This window comes from Gossypium arboreum, chromosome 13 (assembly GCF_025698485.1).
Source record: "Gossypium arboreum isolate Shixiya-1 chromosome 13, ASM2569848v2, whole genome shotgun sequence".
NCBI lineage: Eukaryota > Viridiplantae > Streptophyta > Magnoliopsida > Malvales > Malvaceae > Gossypium > Gossypium arboreum.
Window position 1 is genome coordinate 10,555,449 of NC_069082.1, and position 27,857 is coordinate 10,583,305.

Here is a 27,857-nt window from a genome sequence, read left to right on the forward strand (position 1 = left end):
GAAAAATTTTGATTGTTAAGGAATTTTTTTTATAATTAAGTTAAGTTACTTTGGGTTTGAACTTAGAGTTCATATTGAAGTTCAAAGTTATAATAAAAAATTAAACGATTAAATTACAATTTGGGACATGAATTTGGCAACAACTCATACACTAGGGTCTAATTTTTTTTTTTTGTCTAACTTAGTCTTTGAACTAGGTTGGTGCTTGAACTTTTTTTTTCTAAGTTATTTCTTGAATTTAGCAATTGTTTCTATAATGGAGTTTAAACTTTAGGATTTTCAAGGAAATATGAAAAATTAACTTGGACAAAAAAAAAAGTCCCGGCCTGAATATGGGAACAATTGTCAAGTTTAAGACCTAGCTTAGACAAAGAAAAGCTTAAGCTCTAATGTGGGAACAATTGATAAGTTTAGGGTCTAATTTGAATAAAAAGAAGTTTTAGACCTCAAATGTGAGAGTAATTACCAAATTTAAGCCCAAAAAGTGATTTACCCAAAATTTAATCTCTAGAATCAAAAATGAAATTTTGATGAAATTAAAAAACAATTAATGGCAAGTTAAAATAAGGACAATCTTTTATAGGGTTTTTCTTTTCAATGTTGGATAGTTATATCGGGTTTCGGAAAATTTTCATAACATTATTTTTTTTCATTTTCTTTTCAATCTAAAATTATACTAAGAATCATCAAATGACCAGCAAAGTTGTAATTTTATTATTGTATATTAGTAATATATGTATGTATATATATATATATATATAAATTTAAAGGCTTTGGTTTCTATTTTGAAGGATATTGTCAATGCACGAATAGCGAATATAAGAATCAGCCAATCACAAACTGGGAAAACAGTGAAAAACAAGCCAGAGTGGAAAGCCACAGTAAAAAACGATTGTATCTGCACTCAGTCTGATTTGAAGCTTATTGCAATGGGTTTCAGACGGTGGAGGACGTCGAATCGTCAGTGATGTCAAAATCAGGAGGCGAATGCTTGATCAACAACGGCGGACTAGTGATTTATTCCAGTAACTTGAGCTTCATCTATGCATGGGATACTTCATTTCCTTTCAAGCCCTTTTCTTCGCAAGTCATCTGTTCTTAAAATCTTGAATCCAAAATTAGGGTTTTCAAATTCTAGTGTAGCTTTTTGCTTGCTAAATTCAATAATGAAATGAACCTCTTCTTTTGGGACCTAATGTGGTATAATTTTAGACCCAAAAAAATTATTTTTTAGGAAACAAAATGAGAATAACCAAACTCTCAACTTTGAATGTTTAAAGACGATTTAGTTGAAAATAAAAGAGTAATAGTAATACCTACAATTGTAATTAAGTCAAGCTCAAACAATGAGAAGCTCAAGCAAAATCAAATACTATTACTTAAGTTCGAGTTCAACTTTAAATAATATTTGAGTTTGGTTGATTTAAGCTCATTCACATTATTTATATATTTGAATTTGTGGCATTCAAGACCACATCAAAAATTAATTTATTTATTTTTTAAATACATTGACCAAATTCATGTACTATGTCTACATTAGTCAAAAGTCATGTCTCTAACAAAAACCATAGCTTTTGGAGATAATTTACACATTCCGTCAAAAACCATAGCTTTTGGAGGTAAAATTTAATCAAAGGAAGAATGAAAGCTCGGGTTTGGGGGTAAATGATAACATACTCTCACCAAAAAGTTCAAATAATGATGCTAACAAGTTCCTTGGGTCTGTGTCTTCGTTCCAAGCCTGAGCTAGAATAGTTGATGTCCTTGAAACTCGACCCACGACCTCCCTCCCTAGCATGTTATCGTTTGATAACAGCCGTGACATTGATGATACACCAATATTGGAACCTCCTACGATGGTAGAAAAGCCGCTAACTGCCCTTTGTAAATCAGTTTGCATGGAATTTATTGGCACCATACCTATTGCGCTCTTAGTTGCTATTTTCTTGGCAGGTGGTTGTTGCTGCATCAAGGTGTCCGTGCTTGCTTTTCATTTATCTTGATTGATTAGAAAATGGAATATCGTAAAGGGGGAGAAGAGACTTGTGGATTAACTGTAAATATGATGGTTCGAAGAAATCATACTTGTCGCAACTTTGTTGTTGCTTTTCCAGATAGGACGAGTTGGGGGTGCTAGCAAACTAGGGAACATTTTAAGCCGATCATACATGCACAAATCCGGTACAAGACATTTGTTAGTGGAAATTTTATGCGGTGTTGTTAATTCTACAGCAAATAAATGAACCGATGCTCATAAACTGGTACCAAATTTGATGTTAAACTTACCAGTAGGGCCCCATAAACACACCAGGCCTCGTGTCTTTTTATTTCAGGTTCAAGAAGCTGCAAATACGCTTCAAGAATAGATCCAAGTTTTTAACCAAAAAATCAAACACCTAAAATTCATAAAATCAAATATGCATGTATAAGTCCAAAAGAAAAGAAATCTTCACCTTTTGCATATTGATGCCACTAGCTTTGCTACGAAGTTTCAGTGAATTTATTTCCTAACCTTTTTGCAACGAGGCAAGTAATAATAGATAGCATCAACTGGTGTAACTGAAGAACATTTTAAAAAATCAAATAGGTTGAAAATAAACCATTAGCATATTTGCATTAGTTCGTGGACTTCTAAACAATTGAAATAATAAACTCACGTAAGTTTTTATGTGTAAGTGTTCATTCTGGAGAAGACTCCATGCAACACGCATCAAAGCAAACATGAGAGGGAAATTATTCAAATTCCGTGCAACTTGAGATAAATGTGGCAAAAATGTAAGCTTGAGATAACCAACCAAAAGCTCTTTACAACACACATATATAATGAAGTATGAAAGATCTTTAAGACAACCACATCAGCAATGAAACATGTACAATAAGGAACTAAAGGATGTAATCTTGAGTCTGTTTCCAAACTCAATAATGCTTGTTTAAAGAGAATCGAGACTGATTTATTCATGGTAATGTCCACGATCTTGTCAAAGTAAAGCTGCATAACAACCAAATTAGTCTTTTAATATCATTTATGCAAATTTTAACATAAAAATGTTGCTGAAGATGTACAACATACTTGAAGTTCTCTAGATAATACATGCTTAATAGGTAATTTGACATCAACGGAAAGCCCATCTTCTTTGTATTCAGCCTTTTTACCATTAGAGGGTGCTGCATGGAAAGAAAAATACCAATTCCATGTAGAAATGAAGATAAGTCATATTAGATTAAAGTGATAAAACCAGAAAAGAACATGAACCATAAGAGTCTTCAACACAAATAGCTTCGAGAGAATATTTAGGTTAGCTAAGATGGTACCTTCAATTGAAGCATTTTCTGGAATTTCTGGTTGAATGCCTTCAATCGGAAGCCAGTGGGATGTAACAGATGTATTAGTGGTGCTTTTGGCAAAGGTGACTCAAGAACTAGATACATAAGGCAACATAGAAGAATTTAAGTGAAGACTTCTTTAATAAGGCAACATACAACATAACCTCGAATATTGTTGATAAGTTCTTACTTCTTTAAACTCCACATCTTTGTCATCAATGTATAACAAATCCTTATGCCCAGCGGGTTTCTTGAATCGTAGTGCATCACGAGAGGCAAATCGACAGATCGGCTGATGCTAGAGAAACACATAACACAAGCCAATTAACCAAAATGAAAAATCTAAAGCAGGAGGTTAAACTTAATATTCAAACTTCCAAAACTAAGTTTTCAAAATTCCACTTTTGATAAATTTTATGGATTAATACACATAAAGTAGAAATTATCACATTAGTCCAACAAATCAAGATATAGTACATCATTAAAAATTCATAAGATTCTAACAAAATTATACTAACAAATAACATTAATTAGCACTATTTTCAACTAAAAAGGGAAAAAAATAATGCCATAATTTACTTTTCCATGTGCAAAATTCCAAAATCAAAGACCTTTAGTTATACCAGAAAAAGAAAAAAAAAAGGAACTTATACAAGCCAGCCAGTGTTGCTAAAAGAATGGAAAATGAAGCACCTTTCGCAACCATCGTCCTCTTTCTCCGAACCCCAGAGCCTTAGTTTGTCTACCACCATCGATCTCAATCTCCGGAGCTTTGTTCCAACCCAAATACGTGCCGTTGGTAGTTGACTCGATGAATGCATTGGAAGAAGAAGAAACGGAGGAAAAAGAAGAAGCAAAGAAATTAGCCGACGATCTAAAAAAGGGATTGTTTTGGAAGCTCTAAGGGAGTTTAAGAAAAAGGGTTCTTGCGAATCGAGTTGGACATGCCTATGCTGATGTTCTTTTTGTGATGATGGACGGAAAATGGGGAGTGTTAAAGGAAGCAGCTTTCATGGAAAAAGCTTCGAGATGAGGATTTAAAACAGGGAGAGGTTCATGTAATGACTTCTTCAACATTGAAAATGGCTTCGGTTCTCCTTTGACCAAACTGATTTGCAACCAAGGGGAAGGGGAAGGGGAAGGGGAAAAGGGAGAAGAAGTGTCAATTTTCGAAAAATGTCTTACTGATTTCAAAAGGGTAAGACATTTTCCTTAAAAAAAGCCCTCATTTTCCCGTGTTTTTTAAAATATTTTACCTTGGAAAATCATTTTCAACCAGCCAAACATCAAAAAAGCATGAAAAGCTTTTACGGAAAAGCTTTTACAGGTTACCAAACAGACCCTTAATGTTAATTTATCAATGTTGAATGTATCACATTAAAATAATTCATATACTTGTACATTCATATACCAAAAGTTGAAGAATAGGGCATTTACATTGACACTATCATGGTTGTGTCTTATGGAAATACTATATAAAGGGTTTTGATTCCTCTCTCTACTTAACTAAGTTTGAGAGTTTTCCCATAACTTAAGAATCAAACATCAAAATAATCAAGGAGAGAAAAGGTCAAATAAAAGATCAAATGTTCATCATAACATGAATCAAGCTTTCATCCTAAGTTTTAATATTTCCAAAATTGAATTTCTATAAGACCTACAATCAATTGTGATCAAGTTCCTAGACTCAAGATGTCTAAGGTATGTCCTATTTAATTCATAAAAGTATGTTATACAAGCTTTATTTTATGAATACTATTGTGTATGGTTCACAAAATTAGTCAAAGATCATTATTTTTCTAACATGTGGTACCAAAGTTACATTAAGGCTAATTTTCGTGAGCATATAAAAATTAACGTTCGATCGACCTTAAAGTTTTAGTTTGGTTGAATTGGTTGTCACCAAAATAACCCATTCATAATGATACTAAGGTTGTTGATTAAACAAGTTTTTAAGTGAATAGTTATAATAATATAAAATAGCTCAAATGTGATTTACTATTTCTATTATCATATTATAGACTTGTTAATACATGAAAGCACTAATATCTCAAATTATAGAATTCAATCAAATACTATAGAGTGAACCAATAACATATCATTATCTTAACTCAAAGGTTGGTTATGATGATGCACTAGATTGCTCATTATGAGATATTAATACTCTTATTTGAGAGTAAACCAATAGCATTTAATATCCTTAACTTAAAGCTTGGTTATGATGATGATGCAATAGATCACACATTACAAGATGCTACCCGTCGTACTTGAAAGTTAATAAATAGCATGCCGTTGCCATAACTCAAGTTTGGTTTTGATGATGCACTAGATTACTCATTGTAAGACATTGATTGTCACATTATGGCTTTATGATTCATGTTATATTTATAGCTATTACTCTAGCTTCTTTATAAGGCTATATGGTTAACATTTTGTGTTGATTAGTTTCAATTAACCTTATTGCAATGAACAAATACTCATTACATTCCAATGCTTAGACTTGGATTATGGTTATGGTTAGACAAACTTAAAAAGGCTAGAGATTATAAGTGAAAATCTCCATGCAATTTAGGAGCTCTCCAATGATTTGAGTCTCATGAGCATAAAAGCTTATGATACAACATGGTACATGTATAGCAACTTTGACTATTAAAATATACATTATAGTTAGTGAAAGTGTTGTGTACTTAAGCACATAATGGAAACAAATCTTTGAATATGACTATTTAGAATAATTTTAAATGTAATTTATTTTTATCTCTCTTTTTTTTTTCCTTAATATGGTCCATTTAAGATAAGGCTCAATGAACCATAAAGAAGTACTAGTTATATGTATGCAAAAGGAATAAATATTAAAGAAATAATGATTGCAAATGCATCCATATGATTGTTGAATCTGATGCCCTGAGTGTAGTATATTCGTTTGTAAACTTGTAATTTTTTTCAAACAAATTGGTTAATAAAATAAATTCATTGATTACATTAATATACTTTGTATGATTTTCCTCATATGATTTTTTCACGCAACGCAAAATGGAAGTAAATGTTGCTCATTTGTTGTCTAATGTTTAAACTAATATTAAGCGATATTACATTGTCAAATTGATAACTTCTATTCGGTCGGCGTGTGCATAAAAAATAATTTTCTAAAACAATTTTAAAAGTGCAATTTTAACTGCAAGCGAACAATGTCTGTTGTAATATTTATAGTGTCCAATGGAACACCAGAGTATTCCAAGGAGTCAAACCCAAAGGAGTCAGTGATTTAATGATTTCTTTAACAAGCATGCAAAAAAGGAGTTTAACTAGCTTTTCACTAATTTCTATATTACCACAGAGTATAATTTGGGAATAACTTACTTTAATTAACTACTTACCACGCAAAAGGACCAAAATTTTAAAACAAACAAAATTACGAAATTCTTAAATTAATAACGAACAGCAGTTGGTTGACTTCCAATTTGCTATTTAGCTTTTGGATTAGAGATCTACACCATTTAAACTCCTAAATTAGTTCAATTTTACCTCTGGATCTTCACTTTACCAACTTAGATAAATTAGTCTGGCTAATCTCTCGATCTCACCAAACTAACCTAGGACTATCGAATTGGTGATAAGATCTCATCTTGGTCTCACTTACCAAAATTTTTTCTTAAGGTCATCAATCCTAAGTTTTCAAATCTATTCGATTTATTCTAGTTTTTTACGATTTAATCTTTGTATCAAAGGCTAACTAAACAACACTTCAATGAACCAACCACCTAATATTTAGCTACCCCTAATCATAATTAAGCAAACAAAAACCCAATAAGCAAGCAAAATGAATATCAATGGCAAACACAATAAGAATGAGAAAAGCTTGGGCCTTTTTTGGAAAAGCTTAGAGATAATGAAAATGGCAGTAAAGTAAATGTAAAAGAACACTTAAAGACCATATTTTTAACAACAAAACTAAAATAAAACTAAGTTATATTAAAACTAAGGAGTAAACTGAAATTACACAAAGGTTTGAAGTATTAAATAAGTAAATAAAACTAAGCTACAATAACAACTAACTAACAAGAAACTAGAAAAGTGAAACTAAAACCCTAAAAAGATAAAGAAGAAACAACTAGTCTAACACTAAGCTGAAAAGATAAAAAAAATAAACTAAAAGCTCTTTCTAAAAAAATAAAAAGCTCACCCTCCTCTATTACTATTTTGTTCTCAGCCAAAAGTGGCTTTTAATCTAATTACAACCCAAAATTTGTGACCAAAATACCCTTCAATGTCTAAATTTTATTGGTGTTGAAGTTGGATAAGGACTATCCCTACAATCATTTTTTGTCCCCTCACGACAATGATATTGCGATACTCATACAGAGGTATTGTGATACCTACAACAGTCTTGAATTAAGGGGTCTTGGTGTCTCGGTATCGCGATATCCATGCTTGGTATCAGATACCACTGAAGATGGCATCAATTCTCTTCATTTCAATACTGTCAGGGGTATCACGACTTCCTTGCTTTGATATAGCAATACCCCCTTTTTAGTGATGTTTTTGCTCACGTTCGGGCCTCTGATAACTCCGTGCAACACGCAATCAAAGATTAGGTTTCCTAAAGATCATTTGGCCATTTGGGTCTCAAAACTGGCATAAAACGCATGATTTCACTTATTAAAGCAAAGAACAAAAACTAAGTAAAAACATGAAAAAATATATAAATTGCTTGGAAATAAGCTATTTAAGCATAATAGGGAGCCTAATTTGACATATCAAATTGTGGTAGATCAATCATAATATGGAAAGACACTTATATTAGTAGACGAACGAAAACATATCCTCACTTATATTAGTAGACGAACGAAAACATATCCTTAGTCTAATAAAAAATTAGCAAACCGATTGGAAAATTAGTATGTCGCCTATCAAGTCCAATCGGGGAGACGCTTTGTCATGGGCATCAAAGCGAATGACTCTCAAAACATAGAGACATAGATGTGACTGATAGTACATCGGACTGGAACCAAGAAGAATAGATCTTGAATCCGTTTATGGATTTATTCACTTGTGACGTTCATAGTGTGGTGTTATAGTATGCACGTTCATAGTGTGGTGTTATAGTATGATCAAAGACCAATCATGTGTTGATTGTAATTACATACTTGTTTTACCTTGTTTATTAATAGAAGACATTGCCATTATTCTTTCAATTTCTTCTTCTTTGTATAGAAATAAACTGAATTGTAATAAAGTCCTAATAAAAATATGATTATCCTTAAAAGGTCCTTTGTAACATCCCAAATTTAGCTCCATAAAATTTAGAAATATATCAAAAATAGGGAATCGACCCAATGGTTAGTTATTTAATGTGAAAGCATGAAAGTTAGTTGGAGGCCCCAAGTTCAAGTCTCGATTCTTCCAAAATAAATTGATTTTTACAAATTCCTTTTTTTTTGTGTGTGTGTGTTGTCATCCAAGCCTAGTAAACCTAGGTATAAATACATTTTTTATCAAAATAATCAGCCTTTGAATCCCTTTTTCTTCTAAATAATTCATCTCTAACCCCCTCTCCCTCTCTTCATCTTTATTTTTTTCCCTTTTTTCCTCCATTGTTGCCATTACTTACACATCCCCTTTTATCATCTTCTTCTTTTTGCATCAAGATTGTGCACCATCTCTGTTACTATATTGCTGCCCTTTTTCCCCAAATAAATCAGCCCCAAATCTAAAATATTTAACTCCAAAATTGATCCCAAACATTGCTAAGAAGATGACATTGTCGTTTATCTCAACTAGTTTGGGTAAGATCTCTTTTCTCTTCAATTTCTTGGTTAATCTTGTCAATTGAAAGCCAAAATTTCCATATCTGTAATTTAGTGTATTTTAAATGTTTTCAAAGATATTTTTCCAAATTTTAATGAGGTCTCAAACCATTTTAAAATTCAGCCCCAATTTAGGCCACCATGGGTGGTGGTACGTGCGCATATGTGTAGAATAGGGGGTTGTTTCGTTTCTTGAATCTTGCCCATTTAATTCCAGCCATAATTTGAGTTCTTGAACCTTCTTAATTAGATATTAAATCCATGTCAATTAAGGAAAATTTTCTTGATCATTTGGGCATTCGAAACTCACAAATCGGAAGCGTAAGTGCAGTTAAGCGTAAAATTAATTGTTGTTTCGACATAGTTGTAGGCTAAAGGTTATGGATTGATTAAATGAACGAATTTAATAATTATTACCTATTTACTTTCCAGTATATTACGAAATTAGGTGCTGAGCCAAATGGCCCGAATCAATCGTAAAGCCGAAGAACACGTACAATTCGCATCAATACAAGGTAAGGAATCGAACTAGTTGAATTTGTAAAATAGTTATTAAGTTGAAAATTGATTTGAAGCAATTAGTGGGTAATTTGGAGTTGGTTAAGTGATAAATTGATTGAATTTATACTGAATTTTGATTTAGGATCGTATAAAGGTTTATTAAGGAAAATCGAAAGATTCACTAGGGTGTTGCGAGAAAGCAAAAAATAATGTGTGGGTCCTAAACTTGTAAAATTTGTTTCCTAATGATAAATTTCATGTTATATTTGATAAATTATTCTACTAATTGGTTTGGCATAGTAGCCAAAATATTAGTTTTTCAAGTCACTGAACCAGGTACATTTCAAGCCTTAAAAGATTGATGTGTTGGCAAAATTGCTAGTTTGATTGTATGAATGTGCAATTGAGATTGTTATGCATAATTATATTATGTGATATAAGAATGTTTAATTGAATGGTATGAAATGTTGAGATATTAGGTTTATGCATGATTTAAATGCATGAAATATTTATTATGATATATATATGTGAGGTTATTATTGGTGCACAATGAAATTCGTAAAGTATGTGAATTGAACGATATTGATAGATATCATCTTAATGGTAATTTGAAAATTGGAACACTGCTTTCTTATTCTAAAAGTATGTGATTATTTAAGACATGTTGAACATGTCGAATAAATGTGAAAAGTATTGAAATATGATTATGTATGAATTTGTATGACATATTGTATGTGTATTGGGATAGGATTTTGTGGTTGACGGAGGAGTTCCGTGGAGTACCAGCGGCATATTAAGTTTGCATATATTTGTAGTCAATGCACTATATTTAGAGTATCAAGGAGATTGACGATTATATCGCATTATTTATTTGGCAGTTTCACTGCATTCTTGATTATTGATGGTCGAGCTTTGCTCACAAACGTTGGAGTTTGGCAAACAGGTTCTCGAGAACTCATGGTGTGTAGCAGATGGTATGGATAAGATCCCACATTTACATTTTTCACGACCATGTGCATTTGAAATTATTATTGATATTTGATTGTACTATTGGTACCTCTATGAAACTGCCTGTATGAATGCTTAATACTTATTTAGTCCCACACTGAGCTTGTTAAGTTCACCCCATTACCTCAACTTCTCAGGTAATGATCGAACTTAGGATAAAATTTGGCATGTGGACGTACGGTGGACTTCGGACTTTACTTCGTCATATTTTTTTAATTTAATTATATTTTTATGTTATTTTATTATTATTCAGTTTTGGACTGTAAAGTTTCTTTAAATTGTGGTTTAGGACTGTTTGAGATTTTAGGGTTTTTCATGCATACATGACACGCATATTTGGTATAGATACATGGTTTTTTTAAAATATGTTGAAATGGACTATGCATGATATATGGCTAAATTAAGAATTTGACTATTAATGGTACATTTCCGCTGCTAAGAAGATAACAAAATGATTTTTCAAAGCCAACATTGTCAGTAAGGTTTTACAAAAACTCACATAATTCATTAATTTGACCTAAGCATGGTTGGGCTAAGTAAATGGATGCTTTCCAATGCTAACAATAGAAACCACAATTTTATAAAAGGGAGTACTTGAAGGTTTTTAACTATCGTTATGATAGGTTTGACACTAAGGTGTCTAATGTGGCCTTCCCGATTCGACCATAACGTCTAGGTCAGATTTAGGAGGTTACATCCTTAGTCAAGTATTATTGTGGGCTTGGACAACAATAAAGCATTAAGACTAATGTGTAGTTGATTGATGACAAAATGTTGTCATTAACATAAGGATATCAAAATCAATACATGAGTATGTCTTAGAGAACAACATATTGGATTAACCAGCTTTGAATATGTTTCTTGGATTATTATGTAATAGTCACAACATTACTCACAGTGATAGCTATGTATACGATTCTCAAACTTGAGATCATCATTATCCCAACATTGTGAGTCGTATATTTTGATACAGTCAAACGCCTTCTATAACAAGTTGTATTGAAAAGACTGATGTTGGATATGCCACAATCTATGTAGTGGGATATGGTTGATCAATATAGGATTTGTCCCTCCTAGGTAATGGGAGCAATTTCTTAGGCCATTTGATTCAGTGAGACTAGAAATGCATGGCCATGCTCGAGTAAGTTGATATGAGATATCATATTTATTTGTTTATTGTAGTTTACTCGAGATATCAAAAAAAATGATATTGGATTATGTAAATGTAACTATTCCATGACTTATGTCCACTCTAGATATAAAGGACAAAAGGATGTAATACATGAAAGGTTTATTACAAAAAGGTTGTGTCAAATTACGAGTTCTTGTAACTTAGGTAGCAATGACGCATTGCTAGATGTCACTCATTGCTTGTATTATTAAAATTGTTCCAGTATTACTACTAACGTTACAAGAACCTACAAGGTCACACCCTATGGTTAAAATGAACAAAATCCAAACATAGTTGGTATTGCGGTTAGCTGTCACAGAAATTAAATTAATTATTGAACTAATTTAATTTGACAGTTAAATATTAAACAAATTAAATGTACAAGCTTGTTGTACACAAATAGAAAATATAGTTAAAATTAATATATGAATTTGATTCATCTCAAAATTTTCACAAAATATTGTTTACCAAAATTATTATAATAAATTATTATTATTATGATTTCGGTCAAACATTGAAACATGGTAGTTATAATTGTTTTTGGAAAGAATACAACATTTTTAATGCTTTTCATATGTTCTCTATAGGATTATTCCATTTTCAATATATGGATACCAAAAATCCCGAATTAGGGTATGTAAAAGAAAATAAGAAAAAGGTCTAGCAACCGTTTCGGGAGATTTTCTCTAAAGAAGTTCCAAGAGAGTTTTTGTCGTTTGTTTTAATACCAATTGGACTACATAGAGGCTAGGAAGTTTTCGTTGTGGCTTGGAACCGACGTCGAATTAGTAACATCTTTTCATTGGTTCTTTCAGCTCAGAAGGTATATTTTCAATCTTATTTCAACTCTTTTCGTTCATCATACATGGATCCATGGCTAAGGATTCTCAAAATACATTGCGCCACGAGGCATACCGACAGTCCAAACATGTGGCATATCTAAATCCTGAGTGGACGACGAACTATGCATGTGTGACTTTTGCATTTTTATGTAAGTAAAAACCTGAATTCGAATATATAAGGAACCGAAAGTTGATGCGTTGGGTATACAACTTCTATAGTATGTAGCGACATTCACAATAGTGGAATTCATAGCTCGAGACATGGGTAAAAAATATCCTTTCATTGGCATTACATGGTTGATAAAAAGTAAACGTGGCCACAGGTCGTTCGTCTTTGTGATAAATGACCTGATTATTATTTGATAGTAATTGACTTTTCATGAAGGAAGATGTAATGGTTATCATGAGATAAAATAGGATCATATTGAGAGAATAGATTTATCTCAAAGAGGTTAAGGATATCCTTTAAGGGTAACACACTTATGATAAGGTCATTCGACAAGCACTGATTAAGTAGCTTTCATAATGGTATGTATGTATGGAGAGCTCAGTCACGATATTATAGTGGAATGACTTCATGACTAAATGAATTTATAATTAATAGATGAAAAGTTTGAACTTAATTATAAATCATTTGGGTCCTAATTACATATTTCCAATCGGTCCCTCCACTAGCTCGTTAAAATCATAAATGAATTACATTTAGAATCAAATAAACATAAATGGATAGAAATGACAAAGTTAGAGAAATGACATACATTCGTAAATGAATGTGGTTTCTCACTGTGTATGGAAATGACCGAGAATTAATTTAAGTTTTTGAATTATTATTTAAGTAAATAAATAATTGAAATTCAAGATTGGAATTAAATTAATTGTTTATTGTGAATCCGTTAAATGTAGAAATTAAATATATTTTCTCATAGATTCTTTTACGGTGAAGTTGTCATGATTTCAATGAAATTAGAATTGGATTGAGAAAATTATTTAATTAGAAAATTAATTAATTTAAATTAATTTAATAAATAATATTTATTTTGGGAAATAGAAAAACAAGTGTCGATTGTACCTAATACAGGATAAGCCCAAAAATCTCTCCTAGTAGAACTAGACGACTAGTTTTTCTATCATATAAGTATTATTTGTATTCTACTAATTCAATCAGGATTCTTCTATCATTCCTTATAATTAGATGGCACTAATAGGAAAAAAAAACATAAGTTATACACAACTTTGAGATATTGTTATTATGCCCGAAAATAGTGAAGGTATAAATTCTATTTTCTAGAAATAACAATTCTAATGGTTTCTATTCAGAGAGATTTAATTTTCTACTAAAAGTAAGAAATTATTTCCGGTGTTGTGTTTGATTCGTATTTGATTGAGCCCACACTCAAACCTATTCATGGTATGAGAATAGCGGAGAAGATCGTTAGATTGAAAGCTAGGAGCGTATAAGATCAATCTCACACAAAGCACAAGTATTTTTCAAGAAAAGTTTATTGTTATAAATATCACAAATTGACTAAGTTTTCTAAATTTTAATTTTTTGTTGTGACAAAAAATCGTTTTCAAACTAGGTTTTTTCAAACAATTCCGACACACCTCCATTCATCAGCCACCAAACATGGTGGTCATTTGCTATCAATTCTTTTTTAAATTAGGCTATGGGTCTTTCATGCTTTTTTAGGTTTTGCTAAAAACTTTCGAGTTACATAAAACCTAGTTCATTTTTGTCTCATATGATTTTTTAATTTCACAAAATATATAAAAATTATAAAAACATGCATAGAGATGAGAGTCCACAATCTAATTACAAACCTAAAATGACCTAAATTATAGCCCATCTAATTCTTGGAACATTTTTTCGCAAAATTACATAATAACAAAAAATTATATAAAACACATAACCAAACACATATATAATCCAAAAGGCATGTATACGATTAAGAGTGTCACTCTCTTATGAATTTAACCCAAAAAAATAGATAAAGAAATTAGGTAATCAGTTTACACTATGAACGTAGCACAATCTAACTCTTATGCTAATTGTTGGAAAAACTAGTTTAAAAAATGTGTTTGTTTGCACAATGAAATTTAGAAAGAAAAAAAAAACTCAAGACTTTGTGTTATTTATAGCAACAACTTTACCAAACTATTACTTTTGTTTTTGACTTAGCAATTCTGGTTATTTCCCCTCTTTTAACCATCATAATCTTCTCTGATATTCTTGAACCATCGATTTGCTTAAATTCTGGGCTATATTTCAAGAACTAATTAAATAATGAAAACTTTTTATTTCCAATAAAGAAAATTAATTGTCTCTATGGGCTAAAAGCCTAACTCAAACTCTCATGAAAATAGAATTTATTTAGGAATAATAAATCTCTCTATTTCCTGTTAAATAACTTCGTTCAATGATGTGTGTAATTTGACCTTGCCCGTAGTCTTTATTTATAGGAAAAACCATAAGTTTTACTTGAAAAAGAAGAGACAAAATACTAATATTTTAATAGAAAATACATATAATCTCATTGAGACTTACTAAGGTGGGCGACGACACATCCCTTATGAGAACCCTAGATGCCACCCATCCCAAATTAAATGGGCCTTTTGGGCTTATTCATGTCTTTTTGACCAATTATATGTTTTATCTAGTCTTTAAACTAACTTATATAATTTATCCAACCTAATAACTCGTTTTCTATTATCAAAATATTATTTATTTATTTAATTAAAATAAATTTAACTAATTCACTCAATTAAATTATTTTCTCAATCCAATTAAAGTCATAATGACTTTGTTGTACTAGATTCTACGAGTAAATAAGACTAATTTTTTCAGTAAATTTGTGATGACTAATTAATTTAATTTTCACTTTGAACTTCAACTATTTAATTACAATTGATTAAATAATAATTCAAAGAAATTGAATTAATCACTAAGTCATCTCTTGTCTTTCATGAGAAGAAGCATTCATTATGGATAGTGATAGGAAACATGAAAATTATTGGAAATATGAAAATTTACACATTTTACATACCCTTTTTAACTTAAAATCATATAGTTTCAATAAAATTATTGTCGAAAAATAATTAATCTTTATAAAATAATTAAATTGCACTTAAAATATGAACATGTTGAATATTAGTTAATTTTATAATTAATTTTGATGAATTTTGGTTATTTTCGACAGATTTGCACAAATGGTGAAAAATGACTCGGCAGACACTGCTAGAAGCACAAAACCAAGAAGCAATTTGAAGTATCGAGGCGAACTAAATTTTAGCCTAAGACGGTCCAAAATTATATGTATTAATTCATAATATAATTAATTTTAATTTATATCCAATTTAATTTGGGTTAATAAATTATTATTAATTAATTATGAAAAAGTGGTCCAGTTGAACTGAACCGAGTGAACCGAACCGACCAAGAAATGGACAGTCCAAAAACCATCCCAAGAGCTGACCCAAATCAGCTTATTAGCTGATTATTTAAGCTTGCAAAGAGGTCCTTGAAGACTTGTTCAAGTTGCATTCAAACCCCTCCGCAATTCTTGGCTTTGTAGATATGCCCCAAGCCAAATTTAGCAAAGTTGAAACCATCAACCTTGCCACATGTGTGGCCAGCCAAGGGATGGCTCTTTGGCTACTATTTTTAGCTAATTTTAGCGTCCATCTTCAGCTATAAAAATCTCCTTGGCTGATCATTCAACACATCTCAAGCATTCACATCTTTTCTCTCTTCTTTTCCAATACAAATTCTCTTGCTCTCTTGTCGATTTCTCCTCTTGGAAAAGGGACATTCATCAGCCATTTGGAGCAGCAATTAAGTGTTCATAGCAGCCTTGGTCGACGAGGACAACTGAGAAGGAAGAACGGAGCAAACTAGTCAAGCCACGGAAAAACACCGGATTTGATTCTTGTTCCCTATCTCTTTAATTTTTGTTGTTGTTATGATGAACATATCTATGAATATTTATGTTGCTGAAATGGTTAACTTAATCAATTTAGCTTGAACTTAATTCATGTTAGGTTGATTGCATTTCGTCTTCTTAAATTGTTAAAATTGTGTTTATGTTGTTATAGGCCTCAGTAAGATGCTTAATTAAGTAAAATCATGACTAAGTTATTCTTGCATTACAATTGTTAGGTAACTAATGAATTAATTATTTAAATGGATTGAAATTGTAATTAATGGACTAAGGAACTTAATCAATGCATGTCTAATCATCTAAGGTAGCTGAGGGTTAAATTAGCAACTGTATCTAACAATACATTTACCTTACATAACTTGCAAGATTATTGTGATTAAATTGTTTCAAGGCAAGGATACTTTGTTACCTCACATAGTCTTTTATGTGCTTATTAAATCGAGTTAATTGTTTGAATTGACATAGGGATATTTTTAAGTGATTATTTCGATTTAATAATTATGTATGTGAAATAACATATTTGCCTATTAAGATTTGTTTAATCGGTTGAATTGACATAGGGATATAGTCAAGAGATGAATGGATTTTGGTAGGTGAGTATGTTCATAAGTTAGCAAATTACCGAGTTACCGTGAATTTATTCGTAACAATATAAACATGAGTTTAATAATTCTAAGTTAAGAAATGTAATTAATCTGACTCAATTATGTCATCTTGATTAAAATCATATTTTGAAATTGTGCATTTGAGATTTATTTATTTAGTTTACTTAGTTTAAAATCTTAGTTTTTAATCACCCTCTTCAAACAAAATATTTTTCTTTACCAAAGTGTTTTAAATAGCATTCATAAATAATTCTTTTCACAGTTCGTGTGGGTACGATAACTCGACATTTACTTGTCATTTTATTACTTGTTTGCGATTGTGTACGCTTGCACATTTCCGTCGTTCCAAGTTTTTGGCACCGTTACCGGGGACTATTTTAAAAAGTCATTATTTTTGAATTTGTTAGTTTTGCATTTTGGTTTATTTTATGATCTATTTTTACTTAATTAATTTTTCTATGATTATTTCAGGTGTTTATGAGTATTGACTGAATTATCGATTTACTCCCTGTAGACCCTTAGATTGAACGAACTTTTCGATAGTGAAGAAGACAAGCAAGTCAGAGAAGGACTAAAGAGATGACCATCGAAAATCTGAATCAAGGAGGCAGAGCAAACCCTGCTCAAAATCCTATCCTTATTGCTGATGATAGGGATAGAGCTTTAAGACAGTATGTCTTGCTAGTATTTCATGCTCATAATCCAAGTATTAGGAGACCTGAAATCGAGGCACAACAGTTCGAGCTGAAGCCAGACATGTTCCAAATGCTTCAGATAGTGGGCCAATTTAGTGGAATGCCTACCGAAGATCTTCACCTCCATACCTCACCTCTACTTAAGACTGTTTATGGAGGTGAGCGATTCTTTCAAGTTAGCCGGAGTTCTCAAAGATACATTACGATTGAAGTTGTTTCCATACTCACTAAGGGACAGAGCTCGAGCCTAGTTGAACTCATTGCCACCAAACTCAATTTTCAAATGGCAAGAGTTTGCAGAAAGATTCCTTATGAAATATTTCCCGCCTAGCAAGAATGCTAAGTTAAGGAACGAGATCATTGCTTTCCAACAAATGGATGATGAGTCCTTGTAAGAGGCATGGGAAAGATACAAAAAATTATTACGAAAGTGACCTCATCATGGAATCCCACATTGCATCCAACTTAAGACATTTTACAATGGTCTCAATGCTCACACAAGGATGGTAGTGGACACTTCTGCTAATGGTGCTCTCCTTTCTAAGTCTTATAATGAGGATTATGAAATCATTGAAAGGATTTCCAGCAACAATTATCAATGGGCAATCAATCGAGCAGTGTCAGGAAGGCGAGTTGCTAGAATACACGAAGTAGACGCTTTCACTTCACTAGCATCTCAGGTATCCTCAATATCATCAATGCTTAAAAATTTTACCACCAATAGATTTAATGAAAGAGGTTAGTACGAGGTGATACGGGTATGTACGTAACCTATTCAAGTACTACATTGAGAAAGTTTAATGAAATGGTAATTTAATCATGTTTGAGACATGAATAAGGTTTGTATTATTGTAATGTTGATTTGGTAATGTGCAAATGGATGAATTATATTATTTAATCAATTGAATTGTTTAACTACGAACTTACTAAGCTATAAAGCTTACTGTGTGTTATTTGTTTATGTTTTATAGATAATCAGAGTTAGCTCAGACTCAGGGATCGTTGGGAATACGTCATCGCACTATCGAACATTTGTTGGTACTTTTGAACATTGCATATATATGGTATATGGCATGTATAGGTTAGAGTCATTTTGGTATGTTTTGAGCTATGATGTTAGCCATGTGATTTGGCTTGTTAATAATGTAAATGTTGGTATGTTTTTAGCCATTTAAGTTGGCTTAAGTTATGTACTTGATAAGTGATATATGTGATGCATATAATGCCTTATATGTTAGCTTGTTTTGGTATTGTAATAGCCCAAATTTGACCGGGCCTAAATAAAACCAAATGAAATAAATAAATGAATAAATGTTTATTTATTTAACAGCCCATATAAAGTCCTTACAAGAGCCCAAACATAAGCCCAAATAGTTCAGACTCGTTAAAGCAAACCTGAGACTACCCAGCAGACCCATTTACACCCTTGACCCAAACAGAATACCAATAAACCAAACCAAAATAATAAATGGCCCAAAAGCCCAAGTGACTTTAGGGAAACAGGAAACCCTAGGGTATCCTGAAGACTACAGCGCCGCAGCAGCTTCTGGAAGCCTCGGGGAGCATCTATTCAACTCCCCAAATCGAGGCCATCAATGCACACTGACGCACCATCAATGCGTTGTCCAGTAGCTTGTCCCTCTCACGACCGTCTAGCACCGTGATCTCAGGCCTCATCTCCGACCTTGGTACCTCCGTTGACACCGAGATCTCCGCAAAAGAGACTCTTTCTTGGTCATATGGGTATCTGTCGAGGTTTGAATCCATGACAGCAAGCCCGGCCACAGAAATCTTCGTAAGTCACCTGTAAGAAAAGGAAACACAGTAGATACAAAAAAACAAAAAAGAAAACTAAAATAAAAGGATTTCAGCAGATCATAATCAAAGATATGGTAGATACAGCAGACAAGAAATGGAAAGAAATCTTCGATTTTTTTCCCAGTTTATGTAATAACAGTAGTGGCTATAAAAGCCCGAATCAAAATAGTGTAAAAGGACCCTTCTTTTTTTTGGAAGAAAGAAATATACTCACAGACATTCATTCAAAAAAATACCAACAATCTCTCAAAAGGTGATTTAATCGCATATCTCGTGCTTTATTTTGAACATATATGAACTGTTCTATCATATACAAGTAAGGGTCTAAGGGAAAAGAGGTCACCTGTGGAAGGACGAAGGTTTTTAAGCCTTCAGACCACCGTGTACGATGGCGCGTGGAGGCGTGTGTAAGACTTGCACTGCGTGGCGGAGGCCCACTGGGACCTCTCTTCCTTCGCAGAGCATTTCGGATTTTTTTAGGGCTGGTGTTAAAATGATTTTTTAAGCTGCGAAATTGGCTTATATAGCCTCTTTGAAACGACGTCGTTTCTGCTTAACTTAATAAGCTCAAAACGGTGTTGTATTAAGCCATAGATCCGCGCGTTGACTCGATTACCTGGGGAGGATCCGCGTTTTTTTAGAATTGGGTTAATTACCCAATCAGTCCCTCCACCCTTTTTGTGTTTGCGATTAAGTTTTTTTTATTTATGATTTAACCCTAATGTTTTGTCTCAGTTGTGATTTAATCCCTGAAGTAGCTACTTTAAGTCTAAGTTTAAAACGCAGTCGTTTTGGGAATAGGGAAATTTTCCCAATGAATCTCTTTTGTTTTGCGCGTGTTTTAATTAAGGCCTTAATTCAGTTTTATTTCTTTTAAATTTGCCCCATAATTTTGCTGAACTTTAAATTTAGTCCTATATTTATTTATTTTTTATTATATATATATTTATATATTGATATTTGTCCTTTTTTACCTTACTTTTACATTATACATTATAATATGATTTTATTATATTATTATTTATTATATATTATTTTTCACAAATTATTATTATTATTTTACATCATTATTTTATATTATTATTATATTATATATTTATTAATTATTTATATATTTTTCTTACATATATATTTTTTATTTTATATTATATATATATTATATTTCTTATTTCCTATATATTTAAATTATATTTTATTATATAACATTTATTGTATTTTTATATTACTTTTTTATATTATCTATTATATTATTTATATTTATATCATTCATTACATTATTTAAAATTCGAAATTTGTAAATTAAATTATATTTTTAACTCATATTATACACATATTAAATTATTAATTATTTATTTATTATGTATTATTTTAAAATGATATTTTTATATTATGTGTTATTTTATAAATTCTTTTACATACTTTTATTTTATATATATTTTTAAACCCAATATATTTTATATATAATTATTATTCTTTTATAAATATTTTGTTATTATGTTTTATATATTATATAGCAAATACTATTTTAAGATTATTATTAAATACTATGTCTTTATTTGTATTATATGTATATTTTGTTAACAATAACTCATTTCATTTTATATATATAAATATTGCATATATCATATGTTATATGTTATTTTATATTTATTATTTGATATTACATTTCATGAACATGTACATTGATATTGTATTACTTTTTTTGTATGTCATGCATTATTTAATTATTACTTTTTGTATATCATGCGTTATTTAATTATTACTTTGTATGTTTGTACGTTTTGTTTATTCATTCTCAATACATGCTATATATATATATATATATATATATATATATATATATATATCTTTGTATGCATATTGTTAATATTTGCTATATATATTATTTTTATATGTATGTATTTAATGCACGACCTTTATATTATTGCCATCATTTTGTTTAAGTGCATGTATTATTTGTCTACTACAATAATATGCTACTATGTATGATTTATAATACAATACAATTCCTCACGCATCATTTTTTTAAAAAAAAAAGAATAAGGCTCCAAAGTTTTCAAAAAAATATAAAGGTAATGCTTGGTGTTTGGAAATTTCGAGAAAGTAGTGTCCTAACTTATTGGGTTGCGACTTTTCTCGTTGAGTTCAAATAATCAAGTACCCTTCTAAGTTTTTAACGGTTTTCAAAATGTGAGCAACTGTCTTGGAATTACAAAGCAATATGTCCTAACTTACTGGATGTAGCGTCTTGTTGTTTCGAGATAGGGATTTCTAAAAAGCTAACTTAGTGTCAATACTTTGATACGAGTGAACTCCAATTTACAAAAATCAAAAATATTTTAAAGAGGATTACATCTTAAAAATTTTAAATTTCCGACATTAAAGACACTTGATAATCAATTAGGTACCAATTTTTTGGGCGTTACGAGGGTGCTAACCCTTCCTCGTACGTAACCGACTCTAGAATCCGTTTTCTCGACTTTCGTAGACCAAAATTAATGTTTTAAAACAAAACATTTTATAAGGTGATCCAATCACACCTAAAAAGATTGGTGGCGACTCCCGTTTTCGTTTTTTTAAAGTCGATTCCCATTTTCCTAATTCTATGATTTAAAAATGGTTTCGACAGCATGGCAACTCCACTGGGGATTAAAAAGAGAGTCAAGCCGTGTAATTGATTATCTCTTGTCTTAATGTCGGAAATTAAAAATTTTAAAATTTAATCCTCTTTGCATTACATGTGTTTGTATTATTGCATGTGTTGCTATATTCTGATACGTATTGCATTTGCATGACCGTTGTGGTCACACCCTTAGGTGGGAGTGAGAAGCTACGCCTTCGTGAGGTTTTCGCCTCCGTGCAGGATAGTGGATCACTTTCGGGATACATCCGTACCTATGGTTTCGTGAGATTTTCATCTCCGTGTAGCCATAGGGAAATGTGTTCCTCTGAATTGAACTCGATTCAAATGAGCCTATAATGGGTGAGAATCGAGGAATCTGCTGCTTCAGGTACCTCAAACTTTAGAACCAACCTCATATAGAAAAACTGTAAGAGCCCAATTTGGTTAGAGTTAAACTTTAGATATTACCCTTATAAATTATCATTGAGATTTATTGATATCATGTGATACTAACTATTTCTTTTCTTTTGTTCGCATGTAATTTTGCATTTACAAAGGTATCAATTCACGGTCAGTTTCTAAGTTAGGAAGTTTTATTATGGAGAACGGACTTCTTGATAGAGTGGAGGGCAACGCTAACGTCCATAGATGGTCTAAGCAAACTCAACTAAAAAAGGGGGACAGTATAACTATGGGATATGTGTCGGAGCTATCAGATTATACTCGTATTAGAGAATAATCTCCAAGAGCTTAAGGAAATTTAGGATCAGTGGGGCAATGAGACTAAACAGTTATTCTACGATAGTTACGGAGACTTACCTTACTTGCTCAATGTTCAGGTAGATGAGCGCTTGTTCCGAGCCCTTGCTCAGTTTTGGAACCCGGCGTACAGTTGTTTTACTTTTGGGGAAGTAGACTTGGTACCTACTATGGAGGAGTACACTGCCTTGCTTCGTTGTCCCAGATTTCAGAACGATAGGATCTATTCTCGAGCTGCTTGTGTCCCTACCTTTTGAAAAAAAATGATGATTATTACGGGGATGAGAAAGCAATGGATCGCAGCCAGAATTAAAGAGAAAGGTGAGAGCAAGTGCATTTCGTGGGACGCTTTGAAAGATCTGAATCTGACACACCCTGATGAGACGAAGAAGGTAGATGTTTTTGCCTTAAGTTTGTATGGACTGATGGTTTTCCCTAAGGCTTTGGGATATGTGGATGAGGCAACCACGGATCTTTTTCATCGACTCAGTAAAAAGGTCACTTCCGCCCATGCAATTTTGGCGAAGACATTCAGATCTTTAGGTGCATGTAGGAGGGCTGGTGCTGGCAGGTTTATAGGATGTGCTCAGTTACTTTTGGCTTGGTTTTACAATCACTTTCGGTTGATAGATAGGGTGATTTGTAGGGTCTTCTTCGAGGATTATTCACCATTGAGGGACATAGTAGCTTCAACTGGGAGAGTTGATGTTCCAGAAGAGAATTGGATGGCGCTACTTCAGAACCTCCAGTTGAAAGATGTTGAGCGGCGGGCTCTGTGGATGACTCCTGGTGAGGTTCTGTACTGATGCGGCAGTTTTGATTGGGTCCCCTTGCTGGGAATTTGGGGTGCCATTGGTTATGCCCTTTTGCTCGTGCTGAGGCAGCATGGAATGAGACAATTCATACCAGCGACTCAAGGGTTAGCGCAAAGTGAGTTCGTATATAGAGGAGCCGATTACAAGAGGAAAGTTAGTAAAGTTTCTAGTGCTTGGAAAAAGAATTGTCCGTTAAAAGGAGTAGCTATTAGCCCTGCAACCATACCGGAATACGTTGAATGGAGACGCAGAAGGGTTAATGATAACATTCCTAAGCCAAGCATGGAAGGGGCTCGACCGATAGAGGAATATTTACAAGTAATGCCCTCAGAGTTAGAAATTATGAAGCAGGAGTTCGAGAGAAAGAGCTTGGAGTTTGAGAAGAGGGTAGCAAAGCTCGAAGAAGAAAAGATGTACTTAAGCTTGGACGTCGACGTTCAAAAGATAGAGGTCGAGAAAGAGAGGAAAGAAAAGAGGAAGATTGAGAAAGATCAAAATGATCTAAAGGAGCATTACAAAAAGGCACAAGTATCCTTGAGAAGAGTGAGAGTAGGAGGATCTTCAGATCAGTTGTAGAAAGAGGTCAAAGAGGAAAAGGCTAGAGCCGAGTATTGGGAGAGAAAATTCCAAGAGATGCATGTGCAGAATTTGGCATTAGAGGAAGAGAATAAAGGGTTAAAGACTAAGGTTGCTGAGCTTGGAAGATCCCTACGTTGGCACCAAAACCATAATTCTACAGTCGAGTTAAAGGAGCTAAAAAGTAAGGTTGAGGATTTGGAAGTGGCATTGCATGACGGTGAACTCCGGGTTGAGCAGCTCAAGGTGCAAAAAGATTATCTGAAGGGAGAGCTTCATCAGGCTAGAGGACAAGTTAGAGAAAGGGATCATGTCATTGGTGAGGCTATAGCCCAGATTCGAGAGGTTGCTGAATATGTGCAAGACTTGGCAATTCGAGCTGATGTATTGAGTCTGATGTATTCATCGTCGTCGGATATAGGACGAGAGTTAGCCCTTTATTAGATAGAGTTAAAACTTTGGGCCTTAGGGCGAAAGTGTATTTGTAATCCTCTTGTATGTAAAGATATTCTTTTTCTAAATAAAATTTTCTAAATGAAGTTGAACCAGAATCGATATCCTTTTTGTATTCATGTATTTGCATCTCATAGCATTTCATCACATCGTTTGCATTCAAAGTTATAGAAGGACCCTAATTAGTTAAAGTTTACTTCCAAAGGTAGAAAGGAAAATCTGGAAATCACACATCCTCACGGCACTCGCACTAAAACTAAGAGTATGGATCAAAGGTTCGAGCAATTACAAAAAGATATGCAAGACCAAATGCAAGAACAGTTGGCCAAAATGCAGAATGAAATGAGGGAGAAAATGCTAGAGGCTCAGAGGAACATGATGGCTGAAATGGCTCAGCTGCTGAGGGCCACTGATAAAGGAAAAGCGCCCATGGCGATCACTGAAGAGGAGAATGACGGTCCTCGTCCAGGTTTTACTCCGCCTCATATGCCACTGCAAATTGAGGCACCTCCTAGAAGGCCATCTGTCATCGTGAGGCCTCAACATGGGCCGGTTGATGTTGGAATCCCAGTAAATTTCCCATCTAGTTTGGTAAATAATTTGGGTGATAGCTTGATCAACCCTATCACTACTGATCTGGATTTGATGGAGAAGGAAAGAATGGCAACTGAATCTGCGAAATAATTGGAAGATCGTTACAGGTGGTTAGAGGAGAAGTTTAGGGTTTTGGAAGGCGTTGGCAATCATCATGGGATTGATGCCAAAGACTTAAGTTTGGTCCTAGATTTGGTGCTTCCTCATAAATTTAAGATGCCAGAGTGTGAAAAGTACAACGGGACTACTTGTCCAGAGGCACACATAACAATGTTTTGTAGGAGAATGACTGGATATGTGAACAATGATCAACTATTGATCTATTATTTTCAAGACAGCTTAGTAGGAGCAGCAGCTAGATGGTACAATCAGTTGAGCCGTGCAAGAATCAGTTCATGGAGAGATCTGGCACAGGCCTTCATGCAACAGTACAACTATGTGACTGATATGACGCCAGATAGGATCACACTCCAAAACATGGAGAAAAAGCCTAATGAAAGTTTTAGGCAATATGCACAACGATGGAGGGAGGTGGCAATGCAAGTACAACCACCATTGTTGGAAAAAGAGACCACCATGTTATTTATCAACACTTTAAAGGCACCATTCATCACTCATATGATTGGAAGTACCACGAAAAGTTTTGCAGATATAGTTATGGCAGGTGAGATGATTGAGAATACCGTGAGGGGAAGTAAAATCGAGGGGGAAGTGGCTAAAAGATCTTCCCCAAGGATAAAGGACAACGAGGTGAATAGCCGCAACTCGAGAGCAGTCACAATTGGTCAACCCAAAGCAGAGCAACAAAGTACTCAAAGACAGGAATCGGGTATAAGACAGAATTCGGAGAGGATACAATTCACGCCTATCCTTGTGACGTATCGTGAGCTTTATCAAAGCTTATATGATGCACATGCCATTGCTCCATTCCACTTGAAACCACTGCAGCCACCGCTCCCCAAATGGTATGACGCCAATGCTAAATGCGAATATCACGCGAGAATATCGGGGCATTCGATTGAAAACTGCACCGGATTCAAGAAGGTTGTGGAGAGGCTTATCAAGATGGGGGTTGTGAAATTCGACAATACCCCTAGTACTAAAAATCTATTACCAGATCATGGCAATCAAGGAGTGAATGCCATCGACGAAACAAGGGAAGGAAAAGTCAAAGAAGATGTTGTGGAGGTGAAGACACCAATGAAAGTAATATGGGAGGAGATGGTGAAGAGAGGTATGTTGACCTCTGGAAAAATTAGAAGAGGAATAGAAAATTATTGCGAATTCCATGGAGAGATGGGTCATGTGATCCAAAATTGTGAGAAGTTCAAGGCCATAGTGGAAGGCCTTATGGTTAACAAAGAGCTGCAGATTTTTTAGGCTAGTTCTGGAGAAAGACAAATATGTGCACTTGGAAATGAACGGCAAGAAACCCACCGGCCTTGGATTATCATTTCCTTACCGGGGAATAATGAAGTGGGGGTGCAAACTAGGCCGAGGGTTATCATCCATAAACCCAATCCTTTCCCTTACAAGGATGACAATAGGGTGCCATGGAGTTATGATTGTAGTGTAACAATACCTGAGGGGGAGAGTATAGCCAGCGCATCTACAGATGTGCAAAATGAAGGTTCCTATACGCGGAGTGGGAAACGTTATGATACGGGGGGCGGCAGAGTAGAGCCCATAAAGACAAAAGGCGTTGAGGTTGAGAGGGAGAAAGAAATTGAAGTACCCATCAATGAGCCAATGAAGGAGGAAAAGGCTAAGGAGTTTCTAAAATTCCTTAAGCATAGCGAGTATAGCGTGGTCGAGCAGTTGCGTAAGCATTTGGCGCGTATATCAGTGCTAGCCCTACTCTTGAGTTCTGAGGTGCATCGGGATGCATTGTTAAAGGTGCTTAACGAAACATATGTCACCCATGGCATATCCGTCAACAAGCTGGACCGGTTGGTAAACAACATTAGTGCTGACAATTTCATCTACTTCAATGATGATGAAATTCCACCCGGGGGCATAGGGTTAACCAAAGCCCTACACATCACTACTCGGTGCAAAGGATACACACTCCCAAGTGTACTTGTTGATAATGGGTCTGCTTTGAACGTCTTTCCATTATCCACATTAAATAGATTACCCATCGATAGTTCGCATATGAAGACATGTCACAATGTGGTGAGAGCCTTTGATGGAACTGAAAGAAAAGTGATGGGACGAAATGACATCCCTCTGGAGATTGGGCCAAATACATATGAAGTCGATTTCTTGGTGATAGATATCAAGCCCTCCTATAATTGTTTATTGAGGAGACCATGGATACACTCGGTA

General features: G+C 33.5%; 1 non-coding gene and 1 pseudogene across 1 annotated transcript; both read right to left on the reverse strand.

Moving 5' to 3' along the window:
• Positions 1-1,630: 1,630 nt before the first annotated feature.
• LOC108462002 (transcription initiation factor TFIID subunit 6-like) lies at positions 1,631-19,658 on the reverse strand (annotated as a pseudogene).
• LOC128287635 (small nucleolar RNA R71) lies at positions 18,233-18,339 on the reverse strand. Its single transcript, XR_008278334.1, has one exon. It is a non-coding gene; the product is annotated as a small nucleolar RNA R71 (small nucleolar RNA).
• Positions 19,659-27,857: the final 8,199 nt, after the last annotated feature.